The sequence below is a fragment of the Scyliorhinus canicula genome, chromosome 1 (genome assembly GCF_902713615.1).
Source record: "Scyliorhinus canicula chromosome 1, sScyCan1.1, whole genome shotgun sequence".
In the NCBI taxonomy this organism is placed as follows: domain Eukaryota; kingdom Metazoa; phylum Chordata; class Chondrichthyes; order Carcharhiniformes; family Scyliorhinidae; genus Scyliorhinus; species Scyliorhinus canicula.
Window position 1 is genome coordinate 49,482,789 of NC_052146.1, and position 11,780 is coordinate 49,494,568.

Consider the following 11,780-nt stretch of genomic DNA (forward strand, 5'->3'; position numbering starts at 1 on the left):
GCACACCCCCCCCCCCCCCCCCCCCCCCCCCCCGCGCACCTCGAATTAGGCTCCCCCTATATTGGTAAGCAGCCCCCCACCCCAAAATTATCTGTACCCCCCCTTCCCCCAAGTACAGGGGTGACCCGACCCACCGCTCCTCCTCCCACCCCAGGCCCCATAAATAGGGAGAGGCCCCTGAGACCCCCTAATTGGGCGGACTGCCCCCAGGAACCCCCTTAATAGCGAAAACCCACACAGGGACCCCCCAAATAGTGGGTCCCCCCGACCAACCCCCCCCCCCAGAAGAAAGTCCCCTGTTTGTAAGCTAGAGAGCAGTTCAAACAGGGGAAGTGAAACAAATTATGGTTGAACACACCGGGACGCACCATGTATCAATTCCTGGAAAGAGAACAGCTGTGACCTGTGGTTAAACCCCATCAGATATTTCAGCTGGCCAGGGGGAACGAGCTAAGGTACCTTCAACTCAAAAACTTCCTACGAAAGGAGACAAGGGCCTACCCACAACCACCACGACAGACATTACTGGAAGAGTTACTGGACGCAAGCATACTAGACAAAGGAAACTGTAGCAACATGTATAACCGACTGGTAGAAAGGGCTGACACCATACTGGACGCAACAAGAAAGAAATGGGAGGAGGACCTGGGGATTGAGACAGGGTGGGGACTCTGGAGCAAAGCACTGCATCGGGTCAACACCACCTCCACGTGCGCAAGGCTCAGCGTGCCGCAACTAAAAGTGGTACATAGAGCCCACTTAACGAGAAACCGTATGAGTAGGTTCTTCCGGAGGTGGAGGATAGATGTGAACGGTGCCAAGGAGGCCCGGCCAACCACGCCCACAAGTTCTGGTCTTGCCCCAGACTTGCGGGGTACTGGACAGCCTTCTTCGAGGCTATGTCCAAAGTGGTGGGGATGAGGGCGGAGCCATGCCCGAAAGTGGCGGCCTTTGGGGTTTCAGACCAGCCAGATCTATTCCTGGGGAGGAGGGCGGACGCCCTTGCCTTTGCCTCCCTGATCGCCCGCCGTAGAATCCTGTTTGGCTGGCAGTCAGCAGCACCACCCAGAGCTGCAGACTGGCTGTCCGACCTCTCAGAATCTCTCCAAATGGAGAAAATCAAAATTTTCCATCCAAGGGTCAGACGACGGCTTCCACAGAACATGGGAGCCATTCGCCCAATTGTTCTGGGACCTGTTTTGGAAGCGTAAGAATAGCCAGGTAGCCAAGAAATCCGGGGAAAGTAGCCGAAGCATGAGAGGGAGAGATAGTCTGGGATGGGGAGGGGGGGGGGGGTGTTGAGGGGGCGGGGTACAGCTAAACTTTAGAGGAAGGAAAGGCGGACCACAGGAGGGGAGGAGGGGGCGGCAGCGGGGGGACGGGGGGAAGAGGGAACAATAGAGGAGAACCGAGGAGGTGGAGGGAGGGGGAGGCAGGGAAACGATAACAAATTTGGCATCCACAGGAACAGAGAAAAAGGAGAATACAGGCGGAAGATGGGAGGAATGGCTGAAGCGGTGGTGAGCGCGAGACGGCAACGGCAGCGAAATCCGTCCGGGAGAAGCAAGTGACAACACCAACACCAGACCCACTTGAATATTGCCCTCTGTAATTGTTTCTCCGGCACCCAAATTTATATCTAGCCCCCCAGTCTCCTCTCCCCCCCCCCCCCCCCACCCCACCCCCCACAAATAGATGCCTACTTATGTGTTGTAAATAATTCTACCAAGTGTACAGAGTTGCTGTCGTTGAGCTGGTGCATAATATCTTACCAGTTACTTTATTTGATTTTTTCTTTCTTATTACAACTTTTTTTGTGATATGTGTGTGTGTGCCCTTCTCTTCTATATGTATATATATGATATCCTGTGTACATAACAGCAAATATACTTTATTCAAAAACCAAATAAAAAATATTTATGAAAAGAAAACCCCATGGGATCCATCAGCTGCAAACCATTCATTCAATTCTGGTAGTGGGCTGTGATTGACAGCTTCCAAAAAGCACTGTGAGCCTTGTTCCATTCATCTTCTTCATGGATGAGTAAGTCTGAGTGCGAAACCACAATGTTTACAAATATCCACCACATCAAAGAGAGTTAAGTGCATTCAATTTCCAGCTCAACACTTCAACATCATTCAAGTGTGAAGGGGCATGTCTGGGGATCTGTGGAGAGTCCCTCTATTGAGGGGTCCCTGTCAGGGGTTTCCCTATTAATGGGGTCTCGATGGGGTGGGAGTGTCCCTAGTTAGGAGTCCCTTGGAGGGTCTTCCTATTAAGGGGGTTGCTGGGTAAGGTGGGGGCCTCCCTGGTTAAGGGGTTCCTGGGGGTCTCTCTATCAAGAGAGGTACCTGGGAGGGGTGTCTCCCATTTTAGGGGGTCTCTGTGGGGGCAATGGGGGGATCTAGTAGGGGAGGAGTGGACAGGATGTGCATTGTGTGGGGGGGAGGGTGGCCCTCATATGGACTTTGGGGGTAACCCCTTTAAGGAGTTACCCAATTGGCCCACCACCACATCAGGCTCATGTTTGGTATATGAAGCAACAGAAACAAAAGGAAGCAACCACATACTGCACCAACGGTAACCGACCAACATTTTTTTCAAAGCCTCGGGATTTGTAGTCATGGCATTATGCTGAGCTCTTAAATTAACTTCCTGAAATCTGTGAACAATTCAGGGATGTTTTATCACTGGAGTATCTAGTAATCTAGTAGTCGGTCCATCTTCGAAGCAGTAACCTCCGGGGATTTTAAAGCTGCTGTGGAGTATATTAGAGTAGAAATGACCTTTTTCTCTGTTTCGCGATATATAATAGCTTGGTAATAACGATCTAGGTAAAATAATGGGTGGAATTTTATGGCTTCTGCTGCCAAATGGGGATTTCCTGTCCGCCTGAAGTCTATTAACTTTTGAACAACCCTTTGTATTTTCCAGCCCTGCCCACGCCACAAACGAGCCATTAAATTCTACCCAATGACTGAGAAAGATTTCAGAATTAGTAAGCACCGTTTCTTGTGAGTAGAGAAATCTCTGCATTCCACTGCTTCTCACTATGGCCCGTAACTTCCGAGAATCGGTGGAAAGCCATGTCCCGTCGATGCTGGAAGAGAAGACTGCGCACTTACCTGCGCTGAGAAATTGCGCCGAACCTTCCTGTTCCAGCAGCAGCCTCCAGCGGGACAGTCTGCGCAGACTCCAGCATGGCGTAGTTTCGATGTAGCCACGTTCCCTTGTGACGCAGCAGCCACAGGGATGCCCATTGAGGGCCAGCTTTTGAACTTTATAAATTTATATTGAAGGTAACAGGCAACAAGTTTTACAAGTGTTTCAAAGGTATGTCGAAGTTTTTTAAACAGTTTTTTTTGCTCTTTCTTTTATAGTGGCATTGCTGTTGTTATTGGTTCTAAGAAAGTAATTTTTAATTTTATTTTTGTACGGTTAAAGGTGATTATTATTTACAAGTGAACATAGGTTTTGTTATTTGTTTTAAATCCGTGAAATGATTTAATTCTGCATTATGTTATCATATAACTTAACATGAACCAGAGAATCACTGCAGTGCGGAAGAAAGCCATTCGGCCCATCGAGTCTGCACTGATGCTCCGAAAGAGCACCCTACTCAGGCCAACTCCCCCACCCTATATCCCCGTAACCCCACCAAACCTTTGGACACTAAATGGCAATTTAGCAAGGTCAATTCACCGAACCTGCAGATCTTTGGACTATGAGAGGAGACCGAAGCACCCGGAGGAAACCCAGGCAGACACGGGGAGAATGTGCCAACTCCACACAGTCACCCAAGGTCTGAATTGAGCACGGGTCCCTGGTGTTGTGAGGCAGCAGTGCTAACCAGTGTGCCACCGTGCTACCCGCGTTATTATGTTTCTGTCTTGTTTACTTTAATTATCTTGTTCATTTAGAATTATCTCATAATTAAATATTGTGTTTTGATGTTTCAGCAGACATCTGTAGAAACTTGTAAAGTTTAATGGAAAACATTTATTAACAAAAGTAATTTTACAAATACCAAACTTTGAAACCGCTTAAAGTAAAGTTAAATTTATCAGCTGAACAATTACATAAAACTGCCTCAACTTTTACAAATTTCTTGCATTAAAATATATTTTTCCACACAAACTCAATGGTTCAGTCTATTTATAATGGGGAGGGGAGAGATGGAAGAGGGGGGAAGGAGGGAGGGAAGGGGGGGGGGGCAAGGTAAGGTGAAGGGCGGGAGGAAGGGTTTTGACATATTAATTGTTCATTTTATAAGCTAAATGTCCGAAAGCAGCAGCTGCCGAGCGATCTCGAATGGCTCTTGCATCGCCTGGAGTCTGGGCTTACACACCTGCACCAGGAGGCATTACCCTCCTCTAGCTCGTCTATTTCTGGTGGCAAGACATCTTCCGGGTAAATGTTCAGTCAATGCTGAATGGCAAAGTTGTGAGGTACACAACACACTATAACGATGTTTGAGACTATCGTTGGTGCATACTGTAATGTGCCCCTTGACCTGTCCAGACATTGGGGGAGCACATTAGCATAGTGGTTCGCACAGTTGCTTCACAGCTCCGGGGTTCCAGGTTCGATTTCCCAGCTTGGGTCATTGTCTGTGCAGAGTCTGCACGTTCTCCCTTTGTCTGCGTGGGTTTCCTCCGGGTGCTCTGGTTTCTTCCCAGAGTCCAAAGATGTTCAGGTTAGGTGGGTTGACCATGCCAAATTGCCCATAGTGTCCAAAAAGGTTAGGTGGGGTTACGTGGATAGGGTGGAGGTGTGGGCTTAGGTAGGGTGCTCTTTCCAAGGGTTGGTGCAGACTCGATGGGCCAAATGGCCTCCTCCTACACTGTAAATTCTATGACCTCTGTGACCTGAAACGTGATTTCAAAACACTAATTATCCTCCCCTCTCCACTGGCGCACAGTTGTATCGTTCCTGTGTTCATTGTTGGTCCTACGGAATAAGCCATGTTCTCAATGGGTATCTCTTATCACCCCGTAACCAACCTTTAATTCCTGATGGTGTTGTCATGGACCGGTGGAACATTGAACTTTCAAGAACAAATGAGTCAAGGGCCCTTCCCCGTTCTTTGCATTTCCAGTGAGGATTCTGATTTGTGCATCACGATGACTGGATGAAATTCTCCGTTTGGGAGACTAGGGACGGAATTCTCCGTTCCCCAATGCCAATTTCATAATTGGCGATCGGGCGGAGAATCCCTTTGTACAAGGGATTGGGGGCGTTGCCTATTTTTCGTATGATCCACCCCCTCCAAAACAGAACGATCGAGGAGCTCGCCGCACACTATTGGGCTGGTCTCAGGACGTTACCTGAAGGTCGTCCCCCGATACTTCGCCACTGAAGGCCGAGTTCCTGACCGCGCGAAGAACGTGTGGTCTCAGGTGGGAACCCGGCGTGGCGGCTACTGTCTGTGTCCGGCGACGCCGCAGTGGGGCGGGAGCTGTGCTGTTGGCCGGGGTGGGGGGGGGGGGGGTGCTTCAGCGAGGGCTGGGTGGACTGGTGGGAGGTGGCCCTTGGGTGGCGACGGGGTGCCCAGGGAGGCACTATCTGGTAGGTTGGTTCCGCGCACGGCTGGCGCCATGGTGTATGGTGCAACCGCCGCAGGTCATGCGCAGCCATGAATCCGGGAATTATCCAGGCGTGAAAGCCGGGCGTTTTAGGTGACGTGACTGCTAGCCCCATACCGGTCGGAGTATCAATGCTGTGGTGGCGCCGATCTTTCCCACGTAAAAATCTATGGATCTTCCTGGAGCAGCCTGAAAATCGGAGAATCCAGCCCTAAAGCCCTGCCGGAGCTGAATTGCACTTGATTTGTGCTCCCAAATCACTGAGCAATTCAGAAAACGAGGGATTCTCCAGGGAATCCCGCTACCAGGCCACCGTTGTGAGCGGGTGACACAATAGCGAATCCCTTTGCCGGCCACCACGTACACCCCGTCCCCCCCCCACCCCAAAATCAGGCTCCTCCCCCACATCGCAAAGCAGCCCCCATCCCCAGATTATCTGTATGCCCCCTTCCCCCAAGCACAGGAATGACCCGACCCGCCACCAACCCAGTACCCCCTAAATACAGAGACCCTCCCAAATACCCCCTTAATAGGGAAACCCCCCACAGGGATGCCCTAAATAGAGGGACCTCCCCTCCCCCCACAGGAAAAGGACTCCTGCTTGGAAGCTAGAGAGCAGTCCAAGCTGGGGAAGTGAAACAAATTACAGCTGTAACACACCTGGAAGCATCACGTATCCATTCCTGGAAAGTAAACAGCTGTGACCTGTGGTTAAACACCTTAAATCCATCAGCTGAAAGCCATTCATTCAATTCTGGTTGTGGGCTGTGATTGACAGCTTCCAAAAAGCACTGTGAGCCTTCTTCCATTCATCTTCTTCATGGATGAGTAAGTCTGAGTGCTGAAACTACAATGTTTAGAAACATCCATTACAGCAAAGAGAGTTAAGTGCATTCAATTTCCAGCTCAGCACTTCAACATCATTCATGTGTGAAGGGTCATGTCTGGGGGGTCTGTGGGTGGGGGGTCCCTCTATTCAGAGGTTCCCTTTCCCCAAATTAAATGGGTTCCTGGGTGAGGTGGGTGTCACCCTGGTTAAGGGGTACCCAGGGGTCTTTCTATTAAAGGGGTCCCTGGGAGGGGTGTCTCCCATTTTAGGGGGTATCTGTGGGGGAGTAATGGGGGGGATCTAGTAGGGGAGGGGTGGACAGGATGTGCATTGTGTGGGGGGAGGGTGGCCCTCAGATGGCCTTTGGGGGTAACCCCTTTAAGGAGTTACCCACTTGGCCCACCACAAAGTCCACCACATCAGGCTCACATTTGGTGAGACCTGTTGTAAATCCCATCTATGAGATTACCTGCCCAGAGGACCAGAGAATTTTGCAGGACTGGAGAAAATGGTGTGTGACCCACTAAGTTTAACATCCTCCTGCTGGTGCATGGGCACAAACCCCGATCTTGCCGCCAGCAAGGGGCCGGAGCATAGTGGTCGGTTCGACACCTGGTGCAGACCTCAATTTCAGCCAGGCACCGAGAGGCAGAGACTTGAGCTCACTATCACCACACTTTAAAAATGCAACCCCTTCCTGTCGCTGAATGAAACAGTGTCATTTCTTGGTTCCTTCAATGCAATATGTGTTCCATCAACAGCCCCGATTAGTTTTGGGAAACCAGCAATCCTGTAGAATGCGATGGGCCTCTCCTTCATCTTCACAGGGGATGTGTCAATTCCAAAGCTTATGATAAATTGCATTCATTACCTGGTGAATGTAGGTCCTCACAGCATTCTATGAAATGTTACAAACGTCACAAATGCCATATTGAAAGGACCCAGACACAAACAAATTCAGCCCTGTCGTGAGTTTCATTTCCATTGTAAGGCAGTGCAGCAGTTAGACTTCAGCTTCAGGTTTCCCTTCAACATTTGACAAAGTTGTCCCATTGCTTCCCTGCTGAAGCACAGTCTCCTGGCACACATCTCCTCTGACATCATTTCATATGATGTCCTTTGTCTGTACGCTCTTAGGGGTGGCTAATTGATTCACTTCCTCATCAGGCAGAGATGATGCCTGACTCTTCTCTCATGATCCCCGAGTCTATGTCGAAGCCTCAAAAGAAGTTCAAAGATTTTAAGAAGCCAAGCTATAAGTGCGTGATGCCCCAGCAGAGGTGAAGCATGACTACAGATTTTGAATCGGTGCTGGATTCTGCAATACCTGTCAGACAGAGAGTTCACATTAGCTAACAGGAGGCTTGAATACACCAAATAAGCCACTAAAATTTGTTAACGCATTTGACGTAATTACTGAGGCTTGTAAGGATGAACATTACATGAGGGAGACTCTTAAACAACTCAGCTTAAATACATTGCAAAATCCAAATGTACTTGAGCTCTGAATCAGCTGGGAGGACAGACGTGCTAACGTTAGTGTCCTTGAAGGAGTCAATAGCACTGGTATGAAGGCCATGATCATCCAAACCAACTCTGCCGGGCCGCCCATATGCTTAGGATGTCAGAGTCCCAGCTGCCAAAGCAAATTTTCTTCACCCACCTTAAGGAAGGATACCAAATAAAGGAGGGCAAAGGAGGCTCTTCAATGACACCTTGTAGGCTTTCCTCAGGAAATGGAACATAGACCTCAATGCTGGGAGGCCCTTGCTCAGAAGAGACCTACATGGAGGAACCTCCTGATTGAAGGGACACAATTCCTCGAGAACACCTGGCAGCAAGAGGAGGCCTGGAAAAGGACCCTGAGAAAGGAATACCGATGACTTAGCGTCCAAGGACGAGTCCAACCTTTTGGAAACTCCCGTCAGGTGAGTGCCCAAGAAGATGCAGCTCTTGGATTGGGCTCATCAGCCACGAAGGAACCACAGAACCCATGACCAGTAACACAGAGTACCTTATGCGGACAATCATAGTCGTTAGCAAGTGATCGCCAAAGATTACATACACTCCAAAACCATTCTATCCAATTTAGTTCCTTTAATGGAATAACATCCTCATGTCAAACAAAAGTTTTTTTAAAAAACTTTCTTTCACTTTGTGACTCCAGACTCACTTCATACACTCTAAACTCACTTTTTAATGGAATTAACAGCCTCATGACAAACCAAAGCTTAAAAGAATAAAAATATACCTTCCTTTCACTTTATTTGCATTTTAAATATATTTATAAACTCTGAACACGAATAATATAAGAAATTAACCTGCAAACAAATGCTCTCTGATGTCTCCTGCCGCTGTTCAATCATCCTGGACTGAGAATAAAAAGCAGAAGTAAAAAAAGTGCAAAAGTGTACCTAACATCAGGAGGGCAAACTGGCCAAGTTAGCGCTGCGCCTGGATTTTCAATACAGCAGGGCAAGCTGGCCAAGTTAGCGCTGCACCTGGATTTCCAATACAGCAAGTTCAGCACAGCGGGGGAAGGAAAGTAGGTGAAAATAAACAGACTGGGGGCGAAATTCTCCGCCCCCCACGACGGGTGGGAGAATAGCGGGAGGGCCTTCCCGACTTTTTTGACGCCCTCCCGCTATTCTCCCACCCCCCCGCCGAAATCCCGACACGAATCGCTGCCGCCGTTTTTTTACGGCCGGCAGCGATTCACAGCTGTTAGAAGGGCCGAAGTCCCAGCCCTTTACGACCTTTTTACGAACGGCAAACACACCTGGTCCTGCCGTTCGTAAAAACGTCGTGACTATCTGGAAAAAAATAACCATGGCACCGATTGGCACGGCAGTACCACGGCCGTGCCAAGGGTGCCATGGGCCCGCGATCGGTGCCCACCGATCGCGGGCAGCGGGCCCGATGCCCGCGCACTATTTGTCCTTCCGCCGCCCCGCAGTATCAATACGCGGGGCGGCTGAGGGGCAACCCGGACCGCGCATGCGCGGGTTTCGCGCAAAAAAGCGGTGACGTCACCCGCGCATGCGCGGGTGGCGTCTTCCCACCTGCGCATGCGCGGCTGACGTCATATGACGCGTCAGCCGGCGCTAAGTCCGACAAGCGGGTTTAACGATTTTCGTTAAGCCCGACTTGTCGGAGCCTCCGACGTCGGGCTGCTAGCCCCGACGGGGGACCAGAATCGGTCCCCCGTCGGGAAGGGGCGCGATGCCGTAAAACCCGCCCGGGTTTTACGGCGGTTTGACGATTTTTCCCGTTTTGGGAGAATTTCGCCCTGGGAGTTTAAATATGGCGCGCTTGCAGTGTGCATGTCCGTGCGTTGGGAAAGGAAGTTACGGGCCTACGCATCATCTCAGTACCGCAGGGGAAAAAATGTGGCGTAGTGTAGTTAAAAATGAAGACAATTTAACATGCATCAATCTGTTGAAATTAAAAACGCTGAAGGCAATCGGAATTGGTTTCTTATATCTTCTGGGAACTGCTATGAAATCTGAGAAACTGAATCATCAGAAAATTATATATATTAATAAGTGAACCACCCAAAAGATTAACCCATGTTATCGTTTGTTTAAACTTTACTGATAGACCTGTTGTGCAATTGCAATGCCACTGTTTTTAAAATCGCAAGGTGATGCTATATTTTAAGCTCCTACACCGATTTTGAGGGTGAGGGATTCAGGATTAATTTCCCGCACCACTGAATTCTCACTCTTGGCCAGTGTTATGGGGAGGTGAACAGGGATTGAGGTAGGAGTAGTGATTGAATGGACTGGTGCAAACTCGTGGACACAACTCATCCCTCCATTCTTTACTGTTGAAGGAGGCAAGCATTCCAGCAAGGCCTGGGGGGGAAGAAATACTTTGGAACAGGAACACTGACAGAGACAAAAATCGCCAACATTATCTGGAGAAGAGGTCAAGTGATTCAATACTTTGTCCTCTGTAAGGATTTGCATAATCATAACTTTGGTGAAATTAGAAGCATAAATAACATAATGGGGAGTATTAAAGTACTCTTGTAATATTTTACAATAAAATCACTTACTTTTTTGTTAAGTAATTTTTTGAAGCGATTAGACTGCTGCCTTTTACAAAAGCAGAATGAGGGGCTGTGGAATGTTCCATTCATTTTACTCTCCAGTTAAGAAAATGCAGGTGGCAGACTTATAAAATTAATTACTAATTTTACTGTTCCCCACGGTGGATGTTGCCTGTTTCACCCTTGTCTAATTTATCCGATGGTTTAAATGTCACATTCAGTCAGACTTTATGTATTGTGAATGGTGCCTGTCCAATTTTGTATCTTCCTCAGAGAAAGCCCCTAGTTGCCACACTCCGGCTCCTGTTCGGGTACGCAGAGGAAAATTCAGAATGTTCAAATTATCTAACAGCACGTCTTTCAGGACTTGTGGGAGGAAACCGGAGCACCGGGAGGAAACCCACACAGACACGGGAGAACGTGCAGACTCCGCAGAGTCACCCAAGCCTGGAATCGAACCTGGGACACTGGCGTTGTGCTACCATGCCACCACAATATCTTGTTTAAATTACTTCTATTTCATTCGCAGAGATTTATGTTTAAAAATGGCAGTGTTCAAGTATTCAAACAAAAAAAAGGTAAATGAAGCTGTATAATACTTGCACCTGTTTAAACTCCAGTAAAGTCATGCAGTCATCATCCTTGCCAGTTGCTAAAAATAAGTCGACGGTTTCCTATATTCTTATTGTTGTGATCCCAGCTGATGTTAATACTGAACAAGTCAGATCCCAGGATGAAACCTGGCTTGATTGTCACTTTCTTTTAAGATTCCATGGAGGACCGCCAGCTCTATTTTGACTCTCCGGAGGAGGCCTGGGCTTTTGTCCAGGCTGAGAACTTGGACTCGAACTGAGGACTGGGGGCTGGGGAAAAATGTACTTTGTTTGGAGGCTTTGCCCTCCTGGGTATCCTGTCGTTTATATTGGCTGTGTTTGCTGATTGATGTTGCCTGTTGGTTTTCACTATTTTGTTTTTTTCGGGGTTGTTTTCTGGGCTGTTGTTTATTTACTGTGGTGTTTTTTTTTGTTTTGTCCACTGGTGGGTTGGGGGGTAGTTTGGGGTCCCGATGGGTCATGTGTCCGTCTTTTTCCCGCGTGTTGGGTTGAGGGGCGGAGCTCGGGTTGGAAGCGCGGGCTTTCTTCCCGCGCCGGAGGAATTGGGGGCTTGGCCGTTGCTGGTAGGGAGGGATTGGTGGCTGTGTTGCGCCGGGGGGGGGGGGGGGGGGGGGGGGGTCGTGGTTATGGCGGGAGTAGCCGGGGTCAGCAGAAGTCAGCTGACTCACGGAAGCACAATGTTAGGGGCAACGCAGCT